Source organism: Maniola hyperantus, chromosome 23 (genome assembly GCF_902806685.2).
Source record: "Maniola hyperantus chromosome 23, iAphHyp1.2, whole genome shotgun sequence".
Taxonomy (NCBI): Eukaryota; Metazoa; Arthropoda; class Insecta; order Lepidoptera; family Nymphalidae; genus Maniola; species Maniola hyperantus.
This window is the reverse complement of record NC_048558.1, coordinates 4,242,183-4,263,650: the sequence shown is the minus strand read 5'-3', so window position 1 is coordinate 4,263,650 and position 21,468 is coordinate 4,242,183. Positions and strand designations below refer to the sequence as shown.

At 36.5% G+C, this 21,468-nt stretch overlaps 2 protein-coding genes across 6 annotated transcripts in view; one reads left to right on the top strand and one right to left on the bottom strand.

The window, feature by feature from the left end:
* Nucleotides 1-8,068, bottom strand: part of LOC117993223 (acyl-CoA Delta(11) desaturase-like) — a 214,109-nt gene extending 206,041 nt beyond the window's left edge. Inside the window, exon 1 of the mRNA XM_034980975.2 lies at nucleotides 8,059-8,068. The gene's annotated coding sequence lies outside the window, so the exon portion shown is untranslated. The remainder of the gene's footprint in view (nucleotides 1-8,058) is intronic.
* Cirl (Calcium-independent receptor for alpha-latrotoxin) overlaps nucleotides 1-21,468 on the top strand; it is a 473,771-nt gene that overhangs the window by 11,245 nt on the left and 441,058 nt on the right. The window lies entirely within an intron of this gene.

Below are 21,468 nucleotides of genomic sequence, written 5' to 3'. Positions count from 1 at the left end.
AGAATAGTTTATGTAATATACCTTGTCCCAATTGTGTCAAAGGTTGTCTATTTTATATGTTCCAAATAAGACATATTGTTATTGGAAAATTTAATTCATGTCCCAATTGTGACATACAGCAAGTGGAAATTTTAGATTTTGTAGCAATCGTGCCAAAGGAGGGCAGCATTGACTATAATATAAACCTAAGAATAAGGAATCAAGAATGACAAATGGAAGGTGGCAATACTAACGTAAACAATGGATCGTATTCCGGTGACAAAAGCTGGTCCTAGTAAGAACCAACAAACGAATTGGAAAACGGCTGACGAAGCGTCTGAAAAATGACGAACAATAATAGTCTGGTAAAACCTGATTCGATAATCCCGATGCGAGTGGACGGTGATCTTCAGTATGAACTTCAGCAACTGATCGGGTCGCGATGGTGACAAGAGGGAGTCCAGTTAAGTTGATGGAAAACAAGCAGACAAACTCGGTCGGCAAGTGGAAAGGGTGTATCCTTTTTATTAATAATAATAGATTTATCTACAGAATAGGGGTACAGAAGTAGATATCATGGTTGGAAATCACTTTACCTGTTCTAGCAGATACTAATGTTCAAGGGTTACTTAAATTCAAATTAAAGTTCTTATAATGGACGTATTCAGTAATAATATATTAATTATGTCTTGCTGAATTCGGTACGTAGTAGAAGTTGTATAGACCCTTTAAAGTAGATCTAAAATGACATGCTGATTGTAAATGCTAAATATCGGTTCATGTTAATGTACATCTTCGCAGTCACTCATTGTATTACGTTGATGTTTGGTGGAAACAGCACAGTACAGAGCAAATTCTTAAATACTATTTCAAGTAACATATATTCCAATAGACTATATAAGCAGTTCGCGCACGAAGGCTTGCTTACTTCACTCGCTAGGTATTAATGTATGGATCGTTGATATGTTACCAAAGCGTATAAGTACACCAATGTATCACGAAATAATTTCCTACATCTTTGTCATTCATTTGTCACACACTGACACGAGACAAGCAACGGTGACCGATGCAGCAATTCACGGCTCAGCATGACGCTGGGTTGGTGCAGCGTTGGGTGCTGTCTGTCCTCAATCACCGTGTTCAAGTTAACCATATTATCATAAGAGGACGAGGGTCTCTGGCATCGTTCGTCCTTACGCGCTCAAGAATGTACAAGAATGGAAGTTTCCAGAAATCAGATTTTATTGTATGTTACATCAATTAAGTCTATAGTGCCATCAAGGACTCGTTGCTTGCGAGACAATAAAATGGGGCAACAAAACGCCGTCTGTTGCGCTCTCTATCGCACTTACGGGGCTTATGGTAGACACAGTTATGCATGCATCTACCCCTAGTGCAAGGATGATATGGGGCATCACGGGTAACGAGTTTATAATAATACAATAATACCTTGGCTAACATAATTGTGACTTATTTTGTTATATTAATAATAGTATTTGTTGTACTACAATCGAGATAGAGTCAGAGGCAGTCGTCTCAGTTATTTGAAAATATAGGATTACATTGTGCACATTGTAGATCTCATAGTGATCTGTACTGTGTATCATTATCAATTAGTGGATTCATGTTTCTTTAAATTTCTGAAATAATATTACAATCGCGGTTCTTAGCCATAGCTTACGGACGCGTCCCATGGTTTGTTTCACGCTTTAACCTTGTGTTTTGTTGATTTATTTATTTTATATAGTTGTAATACCTAGCTGTAAATTATTAACTATTCAAATTATGTTTGGGAAGGCACTGGCCCCTAAGACACGGGATTTCCTAGTTTAGGGGTCAGGATTCCAGAGAGTTGATTACTGTACTGAGTTGTTTAAATAAATAAATATATTATATTATTATTAAATAAATAAATATATTATATTATATTATTATAATATGATTATTGGGGTCTCCTTAGAATACATTGTGGTTTGTTTCGATCTTAGTACTTATTAATAATAACAACTACATTTAACCATATTATTTATCTTGATTTCGTAGACATAGGTTCAATATTCAATAATTCAATTTGATAGGTAATTATCGTTTATTGTTATTCAAGTAGAGTACAAAATATGGTCACATAATATCTGTGCCGACATCTCTGCCTTTCTGGTCTGCAAAATTATTTTACAATCATTATTCATATACTTACCGATATTGCTTAGTATAATACTACATATATGCAATTAAAGATTGGCATATGGTTTTCTTATTATTTGTTTTACGTTACATACTTATATTGTAATATTATTATTTTTTTCAACGGTGTCAATCAGTAGGTACCACTTGAGAATAATTAAATGTCAATTCACGATAGTCAAATTGGTAATTCATGAAACACTACAAAGACATTATAATCAAGGTCAACTCATATCAAATATTTATCAATTGTATGAGAACATTAGATTATAAGATATTCTTTTAATTTATTTTTAAGTTTAAAGAAATTATGAAGTCTACAGAAGTAGTTAGGTTCATTGGTATATTGTAGAACTTTGTGATTAATTTTGTATAAAGTGTTAGTAATGGTCAATGGGATCCAACAACACTTACCATATCTCTTAAAATGTTTATACTAGTGAAAATATTGTATTTGTGTTGCATTAGAGCATTATGTAGGATTAGAATTCATGTCATTACAGTGGTAAGAAGGAAAGGGCAAACAAACTTACTTTAATTGAAAACTGATAGTGACATGGTTTAAAATCATAGAGTACTTAGCACTCAGAATTCAAGTTGGTGATAATTCACCATCCTTCTTTTCTTTCCTCGTTGTTGTTTTGTTTAAGTTTGATTATATTTTATTCGCTTTAAATGCAATTTACCAAAGATGTTTTATAATTCTCATAATTAGTATTGCCACATTTGCCATGCAAATATTTATTCACGTATTACTAAATACAAATACAAACTTGAAGAATATGTAGTTCATAATAATATTTAAAAATTAAATTATTGATTTCACTATAATTTCCTTGTATTAAGTATTAACATAAATTGTGTTGATTTCAATATTTGATTATACTATTGTGAATTGGTTGTATACGTATATCACTAACAATAACTAGATTATAGAATTTTCTTAATATCAAGCTTAAATCAGAATGACTTATAGTATTTACTATTTACTTATCTCAGTGTGATTTGTTGTGTATTTATAAGAATTAGACTTACAGATGTTGATTGCAATGTACATAATGATTATTGATACCAGTATTTTGTAGGTCTCATTGGCACTTGTTTTGTGCACTTGTTAAATCTAACAATGTTAGCTTTGATCTGTTAGAGGAATTATTATACTAATCATATTAATTATAATATTAAGGTATTCTATGTTGCTCCTATTGAGTTATGGGTATGAGGGCATTACCCTCGGTTGGAAGGCCGAGTGGTCAGATATGGGGACATATCTGGAGCAGGATGGACGACTGTGGGCAACACAGAAAATCTGTCATCTGTCACCCGTCAGTGGAGGTGGGACAGCGCGCGGGAGTAAAAAGAGGGACGATATAAAAGTAATTAAGGGAGATATAAGTACTAGGTGATTAATTAAGCTAGATATAAACTAAGTGGATGTGACAAGTGTACCTGAATATAAGACTGTGGACATTGGAACTGCGTTTGATTCATATTAGGGTCATCCCAAGACTAATAAACCCGGATTGGAGGTTAAGTTGTTTATAACAGGGCTAAATCTTTAACCGACTTCACAAAAGGAGGTGGTTCTCAATTCGGCCCGTTTTGTTTCTAGATGTAATATTATACGCTCATTATTAAATAATTTCCAGAAAATCCAACCCAGCCGTAGCGGGTTAGCTATACAACCAGTGGCGTGCAGCTCATAGAGGCATAAACGCACTGCTTACCCTCATTGTAAGAAATCAATGCTTATTTTATCATTATAAACTGCCGTAAAATAAGTTCATACCTACCCTGGCTTGAACTCCTGTGCACGCCACTGTATCCAACATTCCTAAAGCTCATAAAAATTGACATAACTCTTTAGGTATCATATTATAAAGATACCTTTGTCTCACTTTAAATACCTATAGGTATATTATCTATGTATTATACTCTAGTGATATTGAAGAAATCCATTTCAAAACTGTTAAGGCTTACTTAACTTTGAGTCATTGCTTAATAAATACCATAGAAAATCACTAAAAAGCACAGAAAGCTCATGTAGTACAAAGATATCTTTACAGATCATAACATGGTGTTCAATCTAATTTCAATCTTAACACCTTGTAATAAGGTGTATGGAGTTCTTCAGCAAAGTAAACTTTGTTATGGATTCACTTAAAACCAATCCAAAGCAAAGTTAAACAGCTTTTAAGTTGTTCATTAAGCAATGAAGATGAAAGAAAATGTAAGGAATTTTTTCATGATACTCTAAATAAGTGTTGACTTACCATTAACTAAGTGTTGGTATAAATATTATTGTAAAAGTCCCGCAAATTGTTATTGCGCTGGAACCATGTCTCATTAACATCGAAATTACATCATTTTGACGTCAGCCGAAATAAAAATATACCATCAGCTCGAAACTTCAGTCTAGTGCTGACGTCATTCACATGGCGACCACGCGCATTAGCAATTTGCGGGATATATAAGGCAAGTTTGTGGTGCCTGTTGGAGAATGAACCCCAGACTCAGGCCGACGTCTTAACCACTAAGCTTATGGTTAGGTATGACGTTCTCCTAAAAAATCTTTAGTAAGGAAGTATGTAACCATGTAGATATTCCAATTTTCGTCATACATTTATACATTATCCTCAACGATATTGAATACACATTTCATGCATTTTACATGCTCCAATATCGGATCGTATAATGTAAAACCGTTGTCCAGTTGAACATTATACAAAGAATATATGAAATACGATGCCCATGGATTAGAAAGTACAGACTTCTATATATATATATATATATATATGTCCTAGTACGACTTTGCACATCTCGATTACGTTGGTAGTTTTCGATATCAAAATACTATGAATTCAAAGCACGATGAAGTATATTTTAAAGTCAACTAGTCAGTAGGTACCACCGATAAAAATTTCACAAAGTTTTCACTTAGGTTACCTGGCTGTAGATTATGAACGATCATAAACGCTAAATCAATGTTGCTTGCTAAAATGATCACAAAACAAGTAGATACATAGTCCAATTTGAAATTGCAAAATGGTAGTTTGTGGAGGTCATATATTAAGGATTAATAGTAAATACTCGAGTCCAGTAGAGATCTGTTTTTGTACGTCGCGTATTCTGTTTGGAGTGTTTGGACTTAGTTAATTGTTTTGTTTGAGCACTATATAGGACTTATATCGTTCCGCTATTCGAAATCTACCGACGCGGACGTTGTCGATATATACAAACTTGTGCCAAAGGTACAGCAGGATGCAGAAGGCAGTCCCTGTAACTTGTGTGACAACTTACCCATGTAGCTTGTGTGACAAGTTACCCATGTATGATGTAGCTTGTGTGACAAGTTACCCCTGTAACTTGTGTAACAAGTAACAACCTTACTTATTAGCATGGGAGCTTTGGGGCCAAGTTTCTAATGGAATAAAGTAAAATATTTTATGTTTTGTAAGCTAAAGAAGTTAAGTTACTACTTTTACTTTGATTTAAATTTCGCTACTCGAAATCTACCAACGTTGTCGACGTATACAAACTTGTACTAAGAGTATAGCGGGATGCAGACGGCAGTCCCTGTAACTTGTGTGACAAGTTACAACCTTACACAATATGGGAGCTTTAGGGACCAGTTTCTAATTGAATAAGGTTAAATATTTTATGATTTGTAAGCTAAAGAAGTTAAGTTACCACTTTTACTTTGATTTTTACTATTTCGCTACTCGAAATCTACCAACGTTGTCGACTTATACAAACTTGTACTAAGAATACAGCGGGATGCAGACGGCAGTCCCTGTAACTTGTGTGACAAGTTACAACTTTACTTATCAGTATGGGAGCTTTGGGGACCAGTTTCAAATTGAATGAAGTGAAATAATTTTTGATTTGTAAGTTGAAGGAGCGGATGTGTTAAGTTAATACGGAAGCCATTTTAATCGTTGACAGGTGAACGATAAGTGAAGAAGAAGGCCGTAGTTTGACAGCTAGAGTGTGACTACTGCAGTCACTTCTCATTGGCTGAGACTCTCTCGTTATTGCCTAAAAGGCACAGTCGTTCTTGAAGTTAACCGCAAGACGCGTCGCAATAGCATTTTTTAGGCGTCAGACATGAAGCGCGTGACGCGAGGAAGCGGAACACGCCGGCCTGCGCGCCTCGCCGCACCCCGAGTTCGCCACCTGCATTAGTGTGAGTGCTACATCCGTACACAGTACACGAGTGCATGGCACAATACCAGCTGCGCGAGCTTGCACTTGCATCGTAGGTCAGACGCGACTATACTATACTTGTATTAAAGTATTGAATGATAGGTGCCATCCTAGAGTCTGGCTAACGAAAGAAGACACTGAAAAAGCGCGGAAAATTAAAAAAAATATCAGTATGGCAGCCCCAAAATTAGTATGATATGCCTGGAATAACCTAATTTGAAATACTTATTTTTATGTTTAAGAGGATGGCATCTATCATTCACTGCCTCTACTAAAATCATACTTTTGGCATGACATGGAAAGAGAATCGGCCCCAGTTGACACATAAAGTTAAAATGGCGCGTGAGAACTCATTTTGTACGCATTACATTTTCATTGACAAAACATCAGATCTTTCAATTTTGTGTTCTTATTATTACTCGGTTCATTTCATCCAAGGTTCATTTATTCTTGAACTCGAGCTATTATCTACGCCTACGGCAGATGTTTCATTCTCTGTGCTCACCTTTAAGTTGTAGCTAATTGTTGTAATTTCGCGAGTTCTGTAGCATTTTATTGTTTTATTGTGCCCCTTAATTTGTTGGCAAGAAGAAAGTAACATAAATCTGAAACGAGGCAACTTGGTTACAAGTTACAAGATAACATGGACGAAAATGTTTTATTGGACACGAAATTGTTCTAAATATTTCTTTTACGTCGCCCGTTTCATTATTCCCGCAAGGGATCCACTCCTTACTTTAAGTACGTTAGTTGGTACATACTAATATATTCTGTGGTTTAAGTAATATAATATATTTAGGTATTGAGGAAGTGACCAAATTCTTATAAATCAGCTGTATTAATAGGTAGGTAAGTACCTGCAAATGTTATTTTAAATTGAAGTATTTTTTTAACATGTATTATTATTTGTTTTACTAACTAATAATATATGCTTTTCTTGTTTTATTTTATTTATTTATTTCATTGTAACTATGTATAAGTACTTACTATGCAAAGTATTTCAGAGAGTTGGAAAGTATTTAAACAAAATCGGAAATTTTCCGAGCATTTGTTTCCAAAATCGTAAGTAAATAAATAATTAATTAAATACTATTTTTTGAACGTTCCAGACCTATTACAATAACTAGATACCTGAAAGGCCAGTAAAGCATTGGTGGTTCCTCTGGTACTGCAAATGTTCATGGGCGGCGGTAATCACTTAACATCAGGTGACCCGCCTGCTCGTTTGCTCGCCATTTTTATTTAAAAAAAACAACACTTACCTAAATTTCATAAAATATCTCTCTTCTCCATTTGGGCCGAGAAATAGTTACTGATACAAATAAAAATAAATCATGTAACTGGAACTAAAATGAAGAAAAGTGTAAATATAAGATTACGGGAATACCGAATAGAATAAGCCGAGAAGACAACAGAAGCAAAAAGCCCCGATTTTCAATCTAGCAATCAACTGAACAAACGATCAATTTACGTAACGTCTCTCGAACTCCGCGAAATTCTATCCAAAGGAGATGTTTTCGCTTATGTTTAAAACTTACGATATATTGACTTTCAGATTTCAGAGAGGTGCCATTTATAAGAGATGATTTCGTGCAGAATTGTCTCAATCTGAATGGTGAACAAGAGAACTTATATTAACTAATGGACTAAGGCTGAGATCTATAGAGCGCACTTTGACTTTGCTCAGACTTAAGAGTGAGTTAAAATGAGACAGATGTATGTGAGAGATATAGTTCTGTCTCGTTTTAACTCTGTCTTAAGTCTAAGCTAAGTTAGAGTGCGCTCTATAGATCTTACGATTAGTGTCGTGGCAAAGAAATGTAACAGTGCCAGGACAGAGTCGTTAAATTCGGGAAAATCGGGACTTCTCTAGCGTGTCTGGCTGCCAAGGTTTTACGAGTTAGGTATGTATGACTCAGGAATAAATTATAGTACCTATCATTTACTTAACTTGGTATCACTACAGAAAACTTGGGTCGTATGATAAAGATTTTAGTTTCACTTACTTACTTAATTTTATTTACGACTAGTTTATGCTCGTGACTTCGTACGCGTGGGTTACACAAATTTCAAACCCCTATTTAACCCACCTCAGGGGTTGAATTTTCAAAAATCCTGCATGCCAAATTTCAGCTGGATCCGTCCAGTGGTTTGAATTGTGCGTTGATAGATCAGTCGGTCAGTCAGGTTTCCCTTTTATCCTAATCCTAATAATATTATAAATTTGAAAGTGTGGATGTTTGGATGTTTGTTACTCAATCACGCAAAAACGGCTGAACGGATTTAGATGAAATTTGGAATGGAGATAGATTATACCCTGGATTAACACATAGGCTACTTTTTATCCCGGAAAATCAAAGAGTTCCCGCGGGATTTTTAAAAACTTTCACGCGGACGAACTCGCGGGCGTCAGCTAGTATATAGATAAAAGGACTAAAAGAGATCCAGCACCAATTTTAATGTATGACAAAGACACGGCTGCCTGTCTCTAATTGTGAAACACCCGAAGAGTAACTACCGGGGGATCTTCCACGATTCTGGCCATATAGCCGAGAGCTTTGCGAGGTCATTGAGGTGGGTTGGTCTCTCTTGTACTCCAGGTAGGCTCAGCTCAATTTGCGGAAGATCACTGACTCTAGACTTATGGCAACTCTTTGGCGATGGGAGGAACGTAATGGTGCCAGATACAGGGTCGTTAAATTCGAGAAAATCGGAAGTTCTAAGGAGTGTCTTTGCTGCCAAGGTTTTACGAGTTACGTATGACTCCGGAATCGGCCCGAAGGCTGTTTCCGGGAACTCGTTTGGGAAGTTTGACGTCATCAAATGTTGGGTGCCGTAGGTCGTTAAATTAGATTGTGGGTGCTATACATTTGATTGGGGGGTTCTTGTTGTACTAATTTTAGGATCAATTGTGTGCGTTCTTGTATTAGTTACAAAAAACCGGTCAAGTGCAAGTCGGACCTGCACACGAAGGGTTCCGTACCATCGTACCAGACATGCAATCTTTTATGTAGAACACTGCAATTTAATGACGGACTGCGTCATCTTTGTACATCAATTTGTTCATGAACACATTTTAATTTTTTTAGCCACAAATTCACGGTTTCCCGATTTTTTTCCTTTACTTGTGCTATAAGACCCACCTAGCTTCCAAATTTCATGATTCTAGGTCAACGGGAAGTACTTACCTTATAGGTTTTCTTGACAGACACGAAAGACAGACAGACAGACGGACAACGAAGTGATCTTATAAGGGTTCCTATTTTCCTGTTGGGGTAAAGAACCCTAAATATCAATCAAATTGTCTGTTGAAACTTTTCCTTCTACGACCGAAAAAAAAAGCCGAAACATAAAAGTCGGTCACCTATCCCGTTAAAGACTTGGGTCAACGTTGCAACCTGACCAAACTACATCTGTCTGTCATCTGTCATCCTGTGTTCCAAAAATCGAGCTAAAGGTCGTCGTTAGTAACTACTTAAAGGTCTGTTCATTTCTTACTTTCTTTTTCTTTTATAGGGAATCGCGGCCACGTTTCCTGTAACCTTCAAATGTCAGATATCACAATGGTCCAATTCGAAACGCCGTAGATGGCGTAAATTGGTGAATTATTTAGTAAACCGTGAAAAATTCGATTAAAATTAGGCAACTATTTTTTTTAATTTATAAACGGGCGCTTAGCTGTCAGACCTGAATCAGACCTGCTGGCAAGTGATGATGCAGCCTAAGATGGAGCACGCTTGCCTAAAAGATGCCTATTCACTCTTGACTTGAAAACTATTGGAAATGAATACGGTTACTGAATTAGAATTTTTGAAAAGTAGACCTTGATGTTAAAGATGATAAAATACAGCCTGTACGTTTTATTATATTATATTTAATCTTCCAAATTGAAAAAAGTGGCCAAAACATCTAGCAATTGAAAACACACCTATCCAATAGAAACGTTACAAGCACTTTGAAACAAATAAATAAACCATACATTAATATTAATAACATAAATTCCCAATAACTAATAATGTGTCCAAAAAATTGGTCAACGTGATAATTTTGGACTTAGAAAAGGTCAATATATGCCGGCCTCTCTAATACCGGTGTCAGTGTAGGCAATAAACATCAGGTAAAAATTGGATCCCGAACGACCTTTTGCATTCAAACGGGGATATTGTATCTCTTTCACTAATTGGCTCGGAAGGACAGAGATAGCTATTCCCGTTACAGACTGAGCAGGGAAAAGGCATTTGTCATTTAAAACGGACAGGGAGCTATCCAAATACAAGTTTGGCATTTTTTTAGGTTCTTTAGCAGGTTTGTCGTTGAATCTCCAATTTGAATTGCGTCCTTGAAAACTTTGAAATGTAATGTTGTACCTATGTTACCAATGACGACAAATACGATTGATACATATGGAAGTAGTAAGTAATAACTCTTAGATTGATGTCCCTGATGGTATCTATAGAAAAACCTACACACTGAATAACTTTTATTAAATTCTTGGTATGATAAGTTGACAGTATTTGGACTCCTTTTTTCAGATGAAAAGTTAAAAAGTGTAAAGAACTTTTTTTGAAAAAATGTTTTGTCTGATGCAGTGGTAGAATACCTTGGACTTGGATGACTTGACTTTGAAGGCATTTACGTAATTGTAACTAAATGGCACAATTCGCGACTAGTATACCTGGTATACCAAAATTCAAAATTAAACAACATTGATTTCATTGACTTGTGGACGATCCCAAACTAACCGGCTCGCTAGAAAGCCTGGAGCACCGCAAAGACGTTAGCTCTCTATGCGAGTTCTATTGCCTTTATAATGGGGAGTGCTCTGAAGAGCTTTTTAACCTCATTCCACCCTCATTTTTCTACAACCGCACCGCGCGCCACCGTAAGGAATTTCACCCTCACCACCTGGGTGTCTGGTGCACTTCGACCGTCCGCTGTGTTAGATCCTTCTTTCCACGCACATGCAAACTGTGGAACCAACTCCCATCGGCGGTGTTCCCACTAGATTACAACATGGGGTTATTCAAGGGGCGGACCAACAGATTCCTAAAAGGCCGGCAATGCATCGGCGGTTCCTCTGGTGCTGCAAATGTTCATGGGCGGCGGTAATTACTTAACATCAGGTGACCCGCCTGCTCGTTTGCTCGCTATCTCTATTAAAAAAAAATGTAGGAAAACTTATGGCTCTTATGATAAGTCAAGACTCTCACCGATTTTGAAAGTAGATTCTATAGTGAAGCGCCGGCCGTCAAGAAACTGCAGTTACTCTTTTCAAAAGGCAACATGTTACAATATTCACGCTATGCTACGAATCACGATTAGGTAGGTATATTAATAAAAAAACCGTTATCATGTGCCAGGTTGACAGTTGTATATACAAAGCCGATGGTTTCCATGAAACTTAGTCAATAGCTTATCAATTTAAAAATAACCTCGACCTATTTTTGTTGGCACACTAGATGCCAACCTAAAAATCCACGTGGAATAAGACACGGGCAGTGTCTTAGTCCACGTGGATTTTTAGGCTTACAAATTCAGTGGGAACTCTATGATTTTCTGGCGTAAAAAAGTAGCCTATGTCACTCTCCAGGTTTTTAAGTATATCCATGCAAAAAATCACGTTGTTGCTCCGTTGCGGCTTGTTTGAAGGACAAACCAATAAAAGAAACACATATTTACATTTATTATATGAGTAGTGATATATTTTGATACTAGCTTATGCTCGCGACTTCGTCCGCGTGGACTAAACAAATTTCAAACCTCTATTTCACCCCCTTAGGAGTTGAATTTTCCAAAATCCTTTCTTAGCTGAGGTCTACGTCCATCCATAATAGCTATCTGCATGCCAAATTTCAGCCCGATCCGTCCAGAAGTTTGAGCTGTGCGTTGATAGGGTCAGTCAGTCACCTTTTCGTTTTATACAATTTCGATTAATACCTACTTAATTCTATTAACTTCATGTTTATAAAATAATCGTTCCGATCTTTTCTTTCACATCTTATATTTGGATCTTTATTCCCGAAGAAAGACGTTTAAAACACAATCAAGCCGTCTCTGCCGCTACGAATTGAAACATTGAATGTTTCCCATTTTCTTTTCCTTTTCCTCCAATTCCGCGCCAATAGCAAAAGTAAAAAGGCTCCTCGACACCACCAGTGGAAGCCCAATATACGACCTCGTCGGAAATGGCCGTTTCCTTTAATGTTTTCATGAGTCTTGAAAATTAAAGACCGTGTAACAAGCTATCTATTCTTTGACTCTTTATACTTTTATGTTGTTTAGAAAGCACCCCCCATCACTACCCATATTATAAATGCAAAAGGTTTGTTTGTTGGTTTGTCCTTCAATTACGTCGCAACGGAGCAACGGATCGACGTGATTTGACAGATACCTGGAGCATAAACCTGGAGAGTGACATAGACTGCTATTTATACCGGAAAATCATAGAGTTCCCACGGAATTTTTAAAAACCTAACCAAAACCAACAAACAAACACACTTTCGCATTTAGAATAGGGGTAGTGATTTGTCTACCTATTTGAAGAAATATTTTTCGATTTTTGAAACGTGTAAATGAGACCCTATACTAGGTGTAGGTATAAATTATTATAATAATAGACCGTATAAATTATTATCATAACCCAATGACTTATAATATATTATGTCATAACCTGATAAAAAATATTAATTCTGAATTTAAAAATTTCTACGTAAATGATCGGAATACTCGTAATAATATCCTATCCATTCGTTCCGTGTTAGTGGAATAAACGAACAAAGTAGATATGTATTAAGTTTTATTAAACATCTGCACGAATGTCACGTCTTTATTACTACTTATTCTTTGTCCTCATGAATGCAATATGATGGTGTCCTTGTCTACACTTGTAGGACTTTACCACGTTAGAAAAGGGAAGATATCGTGCGTCCCTTTCTGCCATAGGTGTACGGTTGAATAAAAAATGGCGTACCTGGACCGGTCCCCTGATGTGTTTGTACATTTTTCTTGTAGGACTGTTGTGTAGGGATTTTTTACGTTACGAAATTTTCGAGTGAGATAGAATCGCTGGCATTATTAAAAAAGTTTCTCCGCGTAATTACACGCGGCGATTTTCTAGATAGACCCCAAATTTTTCGCAATTTATCGTTCTGCTTGCGAGTTAAACATGATTTATTTTACCTAAGCTCACGGGATGTGTATTTGTACCTAATATTAGTATTTAATTATGGATTTGGTATGTTAGTAATTCGGCCGGTTTTTTTAAAAATCCTGCCAAAACTCAGTTCCGAACATCGGTTGTCTTATAATGGTAGGTAAACAGACAGAATAGAACATAATAGAAATATTTTTATTCTAATAAACTTTTACCAGTAGACCAGCTGCTCGATTGCGGTAGAATGACAGCTATAATGTCACGATCGCAATCACCTCTGATTGGTTGACGATCACTCACTATTGGGTACAATGCCTTGTTGCAACAAGAATCGCACAATTTCGGCCAATCGCAACAATTCAGATTGTAATAATGATTGATGCAGGTTTTACGAAATCGACCTACTAGTTACTTTTGAATAGTCAAATGCTGCTACGACCTGATCCAGAATGCCTAAACAAGGCCTAAACCTGGTGTTCTTTAAAAAAATAAACACAAAAAGTAGGTACTTATTTAGTTACTTAAGTTATTTTTCCTTATAGGATATGAACCTTGCCTAAACTTACTAGTTACCTACGATAATAAATTCATCTAGCCGTAAAACAAAATGTTAATTACAGTTCCAGGTACCTATTTCCTCTAGTTTTATGCCTGTTTTGAATGTTAACAAAATGTTACAAATACCTAGTTGACGTCATACGATTCAACCTTAGTTTGGCCTTCTGACACACAATGATTCAATATTTTTCCATTGTAATATTACGTTTTTTGCCTAGTTTGTTGTAATGTTTATATGACATTGAATTGAAAATCTACCGAAACTAAATAACTGTAGTTACTAATTAATTCAAGATCTTAACTCGATATATCGATAATAATATCGATCAACATTTATTATTTTTAACTGTTACATACCTACTTTAAAATTTCCAATAACTATAATGGTTAGATTACCTACGAATTTATCTTAGTACCTACCCGTTAAATACCACAAAATAGTTACCCCTAAAGTGCCCCTAAATCCTACTTTAACAAATAGCATTTGCACTTGAACGTTCGTTTAAAAGTTAACATAGCGTGTTCCTTTTAACCGAACCGTCCTAAAACTTCGCAAACTACATTGAGCTATTACACTAACAATCGCTTAGCAAAGTTCTGAGGACAATAGCTATTGCTGAGGTGACGCTGAGTCAGCTGTGACTCCGAGCGGCCATGTTGGATCTTTTTTTTTTTAAATTGCGCTTGCATGTCAAACGTTCGATCGATTCGGGCGGATTGCATTGTTGTTTTAAACGTAGATTTTATTTATGTGCTTTCGACGGAAACCGAGTACGGGGGAATGAATCATCTTTTACGTTGTTTTTTTTACGTAGCTACGTAACTGGTAGTTTGCTATGATCTAAATTCTAAGTTGCTTATTCTTGAAATAAAAGTTTCAATGGCAATTTTATTGTAATCTAAAATGGTTTTCTTTTTGAGCATGAGCAAATCCCTTTAAAGTCTTCCTAAATTTGGTCTAAGATTAATTATGGCTAGAGCCTTGATGGATTGACGCTGGTTCCCTGGGAACGGGGACGGGCGCTAATGTGGGACGCAACATGCGTTGACACATTGGCCCCGTATCATATCAGGGAGACAACATCAAGACCGGGAGCCGCAGCAGCAACAGCTGAAAACGACAAGCGGTGCAAATATGCCTCTCTTATCGAGAGTTACATTTTTGTTCCGTTTACTGTGGAGACCCTGGGGCCATGGAAGCTTAGTGCAAGGCATCACTACATTCTAATTTTTTGGGGTTCCATCAAAAAATGTTAGGATCTCTTCATTTCTGATTTGATCACGTAAGAGAAACTCCAAGCAAAGCTCTCTCTATCGCTAATATTTTATCTATCTAGTATCTAGTTATTTAGGCAACACTTTCGTTTCATTAGGTAACGTCTAAAAATATATCAAAACGTTTACCGCCTAACAATTCACATTGTTATAATTTTACATTGACGTTTTAAATACTAAGTACGCCCTCCTTGCGAAACATATTAAGAACCATTATTGAGAGGTGTAATGGGTGTAAAGGTCTATTTCAATGGAATGATTGTATGAACTGGGACGCCTAGTGATTTTGTATACCCCAACATTGTATGGTTTTAATTTCGGGGCATTAGAAATGGGTGGGGCTAAAACGCTTTTTGTATCAGGAAGCTAGTAAAGTTTTTTTATTACCACGAAAAAGGTTTTGAGATCTTTACGGGCATTGACTTTTTAATATCAATGTTTACGTCAATCTTACTGACAAAATTACAGGTTTTAACCTATATTGTACAACTTTGAACTTTTCCAGAAGGTTGATAGATTACAGAAAAGTATCAAATAAAAAGGGTCTCATCCATTTAAATTGTGCGCCGAATTAGAATACCTATATATATGCTAAGATACCCTCTATTTTATTTATATATTGTGCATATTCGTTATCTTATTTTTATAAAATTTAAACAAAAACTGATTAAAGGAAAAAAGTTTTAAAATTTATAATATTTATAATAATAAATATCGTTTATTGTTTCATTATTGCTAGTAGTAAGTATGTACAATGTTTTTATCTAATATTATATCTAAACTAAAAACTAGCAATATACAATAAGGTCGCAAACTCAGCATAGCCGAGCACCGCTCACACTGCTCAGCGCTGGTTTTCAGTTTGCGCCATAATTTACATTGATTAATAAAGACGCACCACGCCCGTTGCGTTATCAAGCAATAAAAAAAAATTGCATAAACTACAATAAAAACAGTGACATAGAAAAAAGAGCAAAATCTAAAAATAACAGTTAAATTAAAAAAAAAAAAAAAAAAGTATAAATATAAATATAAATGTCCCTTCCCAGCTTTTAAAAAGACACTCGTTTGTAGTAGTAAACACAAGTAAACTAATATGTATTTTTTGTATTTTTTTTGGTTCCTTTTATTCCGAATTAATCTCTAAGTCAATCTCTGTACTAAAATATAAACTTTCTCATTTCTTAATAAAAAAAAAACCTTAAAAATTTTTAGATAAAGTACAGCTACTGCTTGAAAAAAATTAGGTAAAAAAGTAGCTTTTGATTGCGTTTCCTTAACAAAGTTTTCAAAGATAGCTTCATAAAAGAAAGATCTCGAAACAGCATAGTGACTTTAGGAATTTGTTGTGAAAGCGTCGACAGTCGACACCCTTAACCACCTCATTAAAAGAAGAGTGTTGGAGATACTTTACTTTTTTTAAATCAGAAGTGAAGTCATGTGTCACGTGGCTTGACCCGGTTTCCCCGAGTGACTGTTGAAGCTGATGGCTCATCGAGATACTTTGTTGCTACGGTTTTATTGAACGGAAAGGATTAAGTAGGTACATAGGTATAATAAGATAGTATTTCTCTGTGAATACGGTACTTGACATCTAGTCAAATCAGTAATTTTTTATCAAACGTCAAAACGCACGCTTAGTATGCGAGATTCTATGAAACACCGGTGTGTGACGTCACAATCATTTGACGTGCTTTTTTTAGTTTAATCGATAATTTAAAATGGTTATTACACTTAAAACCAACAACGGACGTGGATTTTACGTATTTTGGAAGACACTCTATTTAATAATCACCGAGAAATAATTTATTTTTGATGTAGTCAAATACCCAATTTATATAAATTTCTGTACAAGGTACCCTTTCTGTGATAGGGCTTAGTTTAGGAGACTATGCACCATAAGAATCACAAATCACCATCCTCAGTCCGATTCATGATGGACCAACTGGACAGAGACCTATGTTCTGTAATATAGAAGTCTTTATCACGGACTCTATTATCTCTACCAAATAATATCTTCCAAATAGTACTAACAATTTATAAAAGTTACAAACCCCTCATTTTAAACCGGTTTTTATCATTGAACCATTGCCTACAGCAAGTAGCCATACTTTTGCGACATCTCAATCCTCAACTATTCGCCTATTCTTGATCAGCCAACCAGAACGTTTCGAACTACAATTACCAGCGAGCAATATAAAAGAACACCCTACCTTTCAACAAAGGACCCTAGTCAAAGGGCAAGAAACCAGAACGACCAAATTGAAAGTGCCTACGTCAAGGTATAATTACCCAGTTATTTATTGATGAGCCTCAGTTTTAGGTACGGTAGCTGGCTGGAAATATTGTACATCGGCCTTTAGAAAGAGATAGCGGTTTCGTAGAGTTCTGTCTTTGAGACCGACAAAACGACACAAATGTAGGTATTAGTGACAGAGACCACGCTCTACGAAGCCGAAATCTCGTTCTAAAGGTCGATTTAACACGCCATTTTAACTTTTTGTGTCCATGTCAAAAGTACAATTTTAGTCCTTATTTTAAAGGTGAACCGTACTCGTGACCCATTTGTTTTGTATGGTAGCTTATGACATAGTTATGTCGTAGATAATTGCTGGTATTCTCACGTATGACGGATAGAACTCGGATGATGGAAGTGCAGATGCGTAATTGCCGTTAGAAGTCATTTTGTACGGACTATAGGCATCTTCTATACAAATGCGTCCCATTATCCAACATCATCACTTTCCATCATGTGCGAATGTTCCGCCAAGCGTATACCATGTCCAGATTCTTGCTAATGACTCATTTAACATGCAAGGAGCCTAACTAGGTCGTTAGTTTCTCATCACAAAGTTACCCACGGTTAAACGTGAGTCATCCTTAATAATTAAAAGTAATTGTCACAAACGCAGTGGTTAGGCCTTTGCCTTGCTAGGACCTGAATACCTTAATACGTTTCTAAGGATAGGGTAGACCCGAATAATTACAGAATTATGGGGAATTGCGAATGTTCTATTAAATACCCACTGACCGTAGTTAGCAGTTGCTTTGTTACGATTGTTTAGTAAGTTAATTGCTAACTACTAAAAGAATTGTCTAGACATTTGACATTGTTTATGTCAAGTATTCCGTAACTAAAAAACCGGCCAAGTGCGAGTCAGGCTCGCGCAATGAGGGTTCCGTACTACAGTCGTATTTTTTCGACATTTTGCACGATAATTCAAAAACGATGATGCATAAAAATAAATAAAAATCTGTTTTAGAATGTACAGGTGCAGACCTTTCGATACCCCACTTGATATAGTCACTCACTTCGAAAGTTGAAAATACTAATTATTAGTTCATGACCACAATTTTTTTTTGTGTGATCTAACCCTAAATTCACGGTTTTCAGATTTTTCCCCAAGTGTCAGCTATAAGATCTACCTACCTGCCAAATTTCATGATTCTAGGTCAACGGGAAGTACCCTGTAGGTTTCTTGACAGACAGACGGACAGACAGACAGACAACAAAGTGTATAAGTATAAGGGTTCCGTTTTTCCTTTTGAGGTACGGAACCCTAAAAATAAAAACAGAAACCTTAAAACGTTAATTAACTAGGTGCATGCATACATACCCAAAGCCTAAAGACGAAAGTCTTTAATGAGCGTGTCCTACCTGTGATGACGTATGGCGCTGAGACGTGGACACTGGCAGTTGGCCTTGTCCACAAGTTCAAAGTCGCGCAGTGTGCTATGGAGCAGGCTATGTTGGGTGTCTCTCTGAGGGATAAAATCCGTAACGAGGAAATCCGTTGGAGAACCAAAGTGACTGACATAGCTCAACGAATTAGCCATCTGAAGTGGCAGTGGGCAGGCTATGTCTGCCGCAGAACCGATGGCCGATGGGGCAGACGTGTTCTGGAGTGGAGACCGCGTATCGGCAAGCGCAGTGTGCGACGACCTCCAACCCGATGGACTGACGAAATTAAGAAGGTAGCGGGAAGTGGATGGATGAGGAAGGCAGAGGATCGTATGTGGTGGCACGCTCTTGGGATGCCCTATGTCCAGCTGTGCATGCAAACAAGCTATTTGATTGATTCATACATACATCCTTTTCTGTATGACTTTATGTATCTCTTACTTTACTTACTTATTAAGTACCTACTATAGTCCACGACAGGTTGTGATGGCAATCGGGGTATGAGGCGGGGTCGAAATTAATAATCTGTTGATGGATTACTTAGTACTTAGTACGGTTAAAGAACTTTATTCTCAATAAGAATTATTAGTAACGTTCTTATTTTGGCAAAAACTGTGTGGTCTCTTTTCTGTCAATTAACGACGTTGCAATGTGACTTATGCGTATCGATACATTACGGATAGGTTGATTAATTATTAATTACAGTGCAATTCACGAAGGCGAGTGGTTAATGCTTGTGTTTAAGTCGTATCGGTATAAGTAAGGTACACTGAATGTGTCCGTTTGCGAGCGCTTGCTCGCGACTGATTGGTCCGATATGCACGCACACTTACGCAATACTACAAGTAAAGTCCACTCGCCTTCGTGAATTGCAAGAACTGTACGAATAACGATTCGCTGTTTAGAACTGTACGGCAACGGATTTTTATTTGAGAGAAACTGCGGGGCGCACAATTGGAACTACCTGCAAAGGGTTCAGAGATAAGGGCGTTTGTTTTAGAGGCTGCATTGTTCTCTTATCAGCCTTATCAGTTATCCTTAGAGGCTGAAGGCTAAAAAAAGGTTCCATTCGTGCCTCTACCATCTATAAAGAGTTAGTGAGTTTGAATTTGCTTTGGACTTTGGCATAAAGGTGTTGGATGCCGTGGGTCCTAGGATTAATTTCAATATTATGATAAGATTGAATTAAGTAAATTAGTAGGTACCTATAAAAGGGCTATTCGTCCCCATAGACCGAATAGTCATTAAGTGAAAATGACTTAATTGATACGAGGCTTCAAAGAAATGAAAAAGAAAGAAAAAACTTTTTTTTTGGCTTTGGTTTTTTTTTTGTGGATTTAAATTTTCGAAAATCCCGTGGGAACTCTTTGATTTTTTGGGATAAAAAATAGCCTATGTCCTTCCCCGGGATGAATGCAATCGCTGTACAAAATTTCGTCAAAATTGGTTGAACGAATGGGCCGTGAAAGGCTAGCAGACAGACAGACACACTCATTCTAAAAGCCGATGCTCATCACTTCGGCCGCGTACTGTACAGCTGACCACATGGTAAAATCATTGTTTACTCATAACATGGTATAAGCAATTCACACGAGTGGGTATGCCTATTAGATTACTTTGGCATGCATACGGCGTACTAAATCATCGGCAAAAACACGTACGATGACTAAGTTTTTATCAATAGAACAAAAAGTTAAAGTTAATATGAACTCTATTTTTAAATTGAAATTCAAATACTTCTTACTTTGACTAGTTTTAGCCTCCTTGATTTGACCTATCCTTTACTAAGCGGAACGAAAAAATTTACCTGGCAGTAGATTCTGATAAATTGTATTACTCAATGAGCCTCAATAGCTCAACGGTTAAAGGAGTGGGCTGAAATCCGAAAGATAGCACTAATTGCACGATTGCAATTGAAGTTGCACTATTGTTGCACCTACTTACTCCTATCAAGAGCTTTACACTTAGTTGGAGGGGAACGGGGAATGTTAGTCATAATTAACATGACTAATATTCTTTAAAGAAAAAATAATAATAGTCCCCTGCAAGCAATAAGGGTGTGTCCACTGAAGCGGAGCGGAGCCTAAAGATGACGTAAAAACTAAAAACATTATCACGTGATTTAACAATAACCTAATTGGTCTATCCAATATGTTATCGCTCACTTCCGTTTTAGTTACCTTTTATGCTTAGGCCCGATACCCACCATACCGGAGATGGGCGGAGAATGGAGAGATGTTTACCAGACGTGTTGATTCACGCCATCCATCAATAAAGTTAATCTTTTTTTTTAATTCATTATAGGTATAGATTCGATTAAATAGTACAAAAACGAAAGTTATGACCAACAGTGTAGAAAAACCTATATGCGTTCGAGATACTCTACTAGAATATGTGCAAGACTATATATACCTTGGCAAACAAATTTCGT